This window comes from Hylaeus anthracinus, unplaced genomic scaffold (genome assembly GCF_026225885.1).
Source record: "Hylaeus anthracinus isolate JK02 unplaced genomic scaffold, UHH_iyHylAnth1.0_haploid 27248, whole genome shotgun sequence".
Taxonomy (NCBI): domain Eukaryota; kingdom Metazoa; phylum Arthropoda; class Insecta; order Hymenoptera; family Colletidae; genus Hylaeus; species Hylaeus anthracinus.
Genome location: NW_026535061.1, coordinates 13,855 through 19,947, shown reverse-complemented (window position 1 = coordinate 19,947; position 6,093 = coordinate 13,855). Strand labels below are relative to the sequence as shown.

The window sequence follows — 6,093 nt, the reverse complement described above, 5'->3', positions numbered from 1 at the left end:
ATCGACGATTCATTCTACCGGCAATACAAAGCCACGGATTGCAAAATACTTCAGAACTTTTCGATTCTCCTTTGCCTAAAGAATTCGCATATTTAATCTAAACCTACACATTTGAAACTACATGTCCCTACACGCGCACAAACACAGCCTCAGCCTCTCAAAAACAGTTCTCTACCTTAGGCCTCGCGGCACTTATCGACGATACATTCTACCCGCGGTACAAAGCCTCCAATTACAAAATGCTCCGGGACTTTTCCATTCTCCTTCGCCAAATGAATTCGCGTGTTTACTCTCAACCCATGCATTCGAATCCGCCCTACACCCACGCGTCTACAGCTTCAGCCTCTCAGAAACAAAATTGGCCCGCTTCAGACTCGTCGATAAGTGGCAACCCCGTTCACGGCTGTATCGCGTTGTCACACCCTGCGTCGCGTTCGCGAGAGTCACTATATTCGTTCCACCAAGTATACCATCGAAGTCCTGGCGTATGGTAAGTTGCTGTACGGCGAAGACGATTGCGGCGGCTCATTGCCGCGGGACGGCAAACCCTGATAGCCCTGCGGTGGCGTTTGCTGCGACGATGGCGGATGATAGACTCGCGATGCCAAGGGCCCAGGGATTCCGCCCATAGTTGGCGTACAGCTGCGCGACCCCCTCGCCGCCGCCACAGGTGTACCCGGCTTGTCGATCTGGAGAGTTTCGTTCAGACGGCTCGGGTTTATTATCGGGCGCAATCAGAGAAAGAGAATTGTAAATTTCACGGTCGAGTTTACGCGAAAGCAACGAGACGTATCGATCCTTGCTGCCGATCGTGGGCGCGTGCTTCCGGTTCAGCGAGTACAAAGGGTTGGAGGAGGGACAGAGCGAGACAGAAAGAGACAGAATGGGGGGGGGTGAGGGGTGGCGGCTCGAACGATTCCACCCAGCGTCCGTGCAAATTGACTTATCGTAACTTCGCGCGCGACAAATTTTAACGCTGCTGCTCGCGTCGGGTATGCGCTCAGCGGCTCACCTAAACGGGGAGCATCAAAATATCTCCGTTGTTTTCGAAGCCGTCCAAGGGAAATTTCATTTCAGCCTTTTCGCGTTCGAATTGCGTTAAATATTTGTTCGATCACTTTTTTTTTTTGGAAGGTCCATCTCGATTCTTTTTTTTTTTGAAATAGTCGAGTGAGACTCTACAGGGCGAGGCATTTAAAACAGGCTGAAATAGAAAAGAAAGGGTCGAACAAGAATTGTTGAGTCGTTAAGAACGCAATTAAGAGAATTAATGAAATATTTGTGAAGCGCCTCGAAACAATTTCTTTTTTATAAACAGTCAGCCTGTGTAAGCTTGAAACGCTCTATCGGAATGTGTCTAAGAAACTACAATATAATATTCAATTTAAAAAAACAGAGTCGACCTTCAAGTACATGAGTTGTTTTAGACACTTTTCTTTCTATCGCTAAAAATAAGCGATTTACTCAGGTGACCTGTTTTACATGCCTCGCTCTGTATACCAGAGTAACTGGGTTCCCCTTACAGGGGAAATTTTAGCGTTTCAGGGGTTTCGAAAGGGTTAATCGAGATTTGATGTTGGCAGGCAGAGAAAGAAGGGAACCGGACCGATTAGTCGCCGAACAAGCTTGCTATCCGCGAGATCTTACATCTTTACTTTTCAGAGATGGTGTGCTACGAGCGGAGGAACTTCCGCTTCGCGAGGGCGGCCTGTCTTTTACGGAAGTGGAGCCAGAGCCGGAAGTCGGTCCCGCGTGTCCTGGAGCACTCAGCTTCTCCAGGGTGCCGTTCTCGCGTGGATCTGAGTGTTCCCCGTTCGCGTGCGGTGATGACGCCTCCTTTTGTTATGGGGAAAGAACACAACATTTCTATCAAAAAATAGACCCGTTTATCTGGATTATCGTTCTTCCATGGACGAGCGAAATTCTTATCCGCGTAATAATTTCGAATGAATATCTTTTCCACCGATTAGATTAGTTATTTAACGCGTTGACTGCCAGACTAATACTCTTGAAAATTTTATTTACAGGCTATTAGAAACTACGTAATCAAACATTTATTATGATATTTATTTTTGTAATTTCACTGAGATTCGAGTATTGCATTCAAATACATTTTCTTTGACAACCTCCAACACTAATTTCGTTAGCTCTTCAGCGAAAGTAATTGTCACCCATGTGACGCGGCGATCAACGTGTTAATTGCATGTAAAATCTTTCATTCGGTGCTCGAATATAAGTACAATTTTTGAATGAGAAATAAATCTCTTCTTTTTCAAATATATAACGGGAGTTACTTTTAATTTCCAGAATTAGATTTGTATTATCTATGCATTACTATTATTATTATCATCCTGATTAAGTGTCTTCGTTGCACAAAGAGAAGCTTGCCGAAGATTCTGAAATTGAAATTCATATTCGAGCAAAATTAATTTAATTCTACCTCGAGCATTGTCTACAATTGAGTTCTCCTGGGCAACAACAGTAAATAATTCAAACTCCAAAACCTGTTCCGTTTCACAGTGAAGTCTGGAACTCTAATTTAAAGAGTGCCATGCAAAGAGTCGTTCATCTTTAATTCGTTACTCGAAACACGTATCTATATAAGAATCTCCCCTATCTCTGGTTTTCAGCTGGAAAAAAGGTCCTCGATTTTCATCGACTGTACAGGACGCTTCAGCCTAATGAATTCGCGGGCTAAAAATATCGTGGCGAGTGCGAAGGATGTACTGACCTCGTTCGCGACATCCACCACCAAGTCCTGATCGCTCTTTTCTCCGTCGCTCTCCTGAAACAAGAAAATTACGACTGTTCAAAACAAAAAGAACAAATAAACAGGAAACGAAGAAAAGAAAAAAGAAGGGGAGGGGAGAATAAGAAGCGAAACAAGAAGAAGAAGAAAAAAAGGTGGAATGCATTCGAATGCCACGGGGCGGAGGAACGTTAATGCGAGCGCGGTCTCTCTCTCTCTCTCTCTCTCTCTCTCTCTCCCTCTCTCTCTCTCTCTCTCTCTCTCTCTCTCTCTCTCTCTCTCTCTCTGGCCGCTGTAATTCGTACTATCGGACACATTAACGATCGTCGCGATATATTTGCGACGAAACCGAGGCGAGAGATGAGAGGAGGAACTCGACCTATATTCCCAACGCGTCCGACTAGCAGATGCGTCTTCAGAGACATATTATTAATCTTGACACTCGCGCGCACGGCTCTCGAAACGTTCTGATTGCACGGTAACTTAATGGCCGCGGCATTTGACGAGCGCGCAGACACCAGATATAGTCTAACAGCCGGTGACGATTTTACTTACGTCATTTTCAGATGAAAAGAACGCTTTTCTTATGAACGCTTCGTTATTACTAGACTGCGGATTTTGCGGAAACTGATACAACAAACACGTGTTAAATGTAACCAAAAGCTATGTGAATTCGTGCAAAATGGAATCACAATATCGTTATTGTAATTGTAGAATATATTCGGCATACATTATGTATGTTTTATAGTATAATTCGCCATTTAATTATTATTATAAAAATTATCTAAGTATAATTATAATCCGACTGCGGATTATATGCACTTACGACATACAATAATGTATACAAGTTAGGTAAAATATACAATATATATATTGAATATGTATTAATATATATAATTATAATTACACTGCGGATTGTATGCACTTATAACATACAATAATATAGAGATGTTACGTCGTTAAAGGTACATACATACCTTTTGGTTATTTTGATAAGAATTACTTACTTTTATAAGAAAATTGTTCTTTTTATTCGAAAATGACGTAAGTAAAATCGTCACTGGCTCTCCGACTAATACAGCGACAGCTCGCGATTCGTTGGCCTGCGAGCCTCGTCATTCGCGCTTCAGGGATGGAATTTGCTTTCGCGCCGGTTACACGCTATTTTCGCGATCGAATTCCCACGCATCGGTCGCGAGCACCGTGTACAATTTGTTCCATCGTTTTGACGATTCTGATTCGCCGCGATCCTCCTGGATTTCGATACACGTCAGTTTTCGGCCACATTGTAGCATTCAAACAAACGTGAAATTCGCGTACGAACGGGTGTAGCTTCATAGATTGGTGAAATGGTACTTTAAGTGGTGCACAGCGAATGGGATATTTCATTTTAAATCGTGTACGTAATTATAGAATGAAAATACCGTCAAATGCTTGCGACACTTCGAAGTTATGCTGTAGGAAATCTAGGATGTATATATCAATATTGGAATCTTACAAATATTTAACGTACAAATAGTAAATAATTTTAAACGATAGAGATTTTCTTTTTCTAAGGACATAATGTAGATTCGTAATATCATTAGTAACAAATTTATGAGTAATCATTTCAGTATTTACAGGTGACGATTTCCACTGAAACGAATGTTACTATTTTGTAGTATTCAGTGAAATATTTAATTTTTGTGCTTCAATTGTCATTTTTAAATATTTCTTGACAACCCAAAGTAGTCTCAGAAAGAGATGACACCGTATCGCGAGAAACCATGATACTTGGCTAAACAAACGTACACATCACCCAAAACTTTCCAATTCTGCAATATTTCACACAAACCGAAATCAAAACAAATAAATAAAACAGTTCGAAGCAAAGCTCTACTTTTTCCGAGATCCCGCAACCGAAACCTTCCTAACGACTACTCTTACATTTCAAAAACATATTCCTACGAATAATTTATTTTGCTTTCCCCCTTACAAGCACGGAATAAAATAAAATAGACTATGTGCCATTTACTGTTTGAAATTGTACTTCGCTGAACTCTGAAACAGTGCTTGTTTTTGCTTCGCGTATTTGCGTTTTTACACAATACGAATTGTCTGAAACGAGCGTGTATCGAGAACGAAGGACGGCTACGAGGGGGTTAAATTTGCGAATCCACTATTTACCTCGGGGAAAGGGGCAATCGCGTAAGCGTGCGTAAAGGCGGGGGCGGAGAACGAGCAAAATTCACTCGGTGGAGGAACGCGGATAAACAGACGAGCAGACTCGAGCTAATACATTACCGAAAGCCCGGGATAATGTACCGCGACGAAAGTGCAATTCCTGCCTCATGTATCTTTTATCATTTGTTTATCGGTTATTTCCGTATTCCCAGCTTCGTTGTTTGCAACTTGTTTCATTGCTAAACGCGCGAACGCTTACGAAGTAACGCTGACGAACGTGATAGCGATATTAGGGTTGTCCTTACTTTAATGATTGTTTGCAAATACTAAAAAAAAATTCCCTGCAAAATTTAAACTATTAATTTCAACATAAGCACGTGTCTCAAAAACTTTCGAAAGTTTTAAATGGAAAACACGTACAATCTTTATCGATCGGTTATTTTTTTTTTATATCTTCGGTGAAAATTGATAAAATGATTTAAAATTTGTCGGATGTATTACTTATAATAATGGGGAACGAGCACTAAAAAATTCAAATTTTTGTCTGAATTATTTCCTTATATTATAACCCAGTAAGTATGAAGCTATTTTCTCTACCTAAAATATTTTTGGAATGTTATTCTAAATGTTTTAAATACATACTGTTCTTAAAAGAAGAGTTTTGATATATTTTTGAATTATCTGAAAAAGTATGTTCGTTTATGGAATTTTTATAAAAACTAATAAATACGTTTATGAGTTTTAAAGCTGATTTAAAGCGTATATGAATACAAATTTTTAAGAATAACGTTGTGACACAACGGAACTTTTTGTCACGAATTTGGTTCTACGACGGAATTCCTCTCCTTTGTTCGAGTATTCTGAAGCACCCGGAACGTTTGGAGAATTTGGAGTTGCCGTAGAACTTGGAGCCACCGGAAGTACCCGGAGGTATCCGGGTTATTCGATGCGAAAGATATCTGAAAGGTTTAAGGGCCCGAGGACCCTGCGGTGAATGAGAAACACGAAGTATAATCGATATAGTTGGAGCACGAAACATATTTAAACTATCTGACATAAACATTTGGATAGCGTCTTCAAACAATTTATTTTTTATTATAGTTAGTTCGTGGGATCTTGAATGATCCTCAATTATAGGCCATTGTATTCATCTCGGAAAGCTTTATCAGAAAATAAATGAA

General features: G+C 40.5%; 1 long non-coding RNA gene across 1 annotated transcript; it reads right to left on the bottom strand.

The window, feature by feature from the left end:
- Nucleotides 1–27: 27 nt before the first annotated feature.
- LOC128893209 (uncharacterized) lies at nucleotides 28–2,962 on the bottom strand. The gene is made up of 3 exons (XR_008461271.1): nucleotides 2,732–2,962; nucleotides 1,648–1,836; nucleotides 28–689 (listed from the first exon to the last, which is right to left on the bottom strand). It is a non-coding gene; the product is annotated as an uncharacterized LOC128893209 (long non-coding RNA).
- Nucleotides 2,963–6,093: the final 3,131 nt, after the last annotated feature.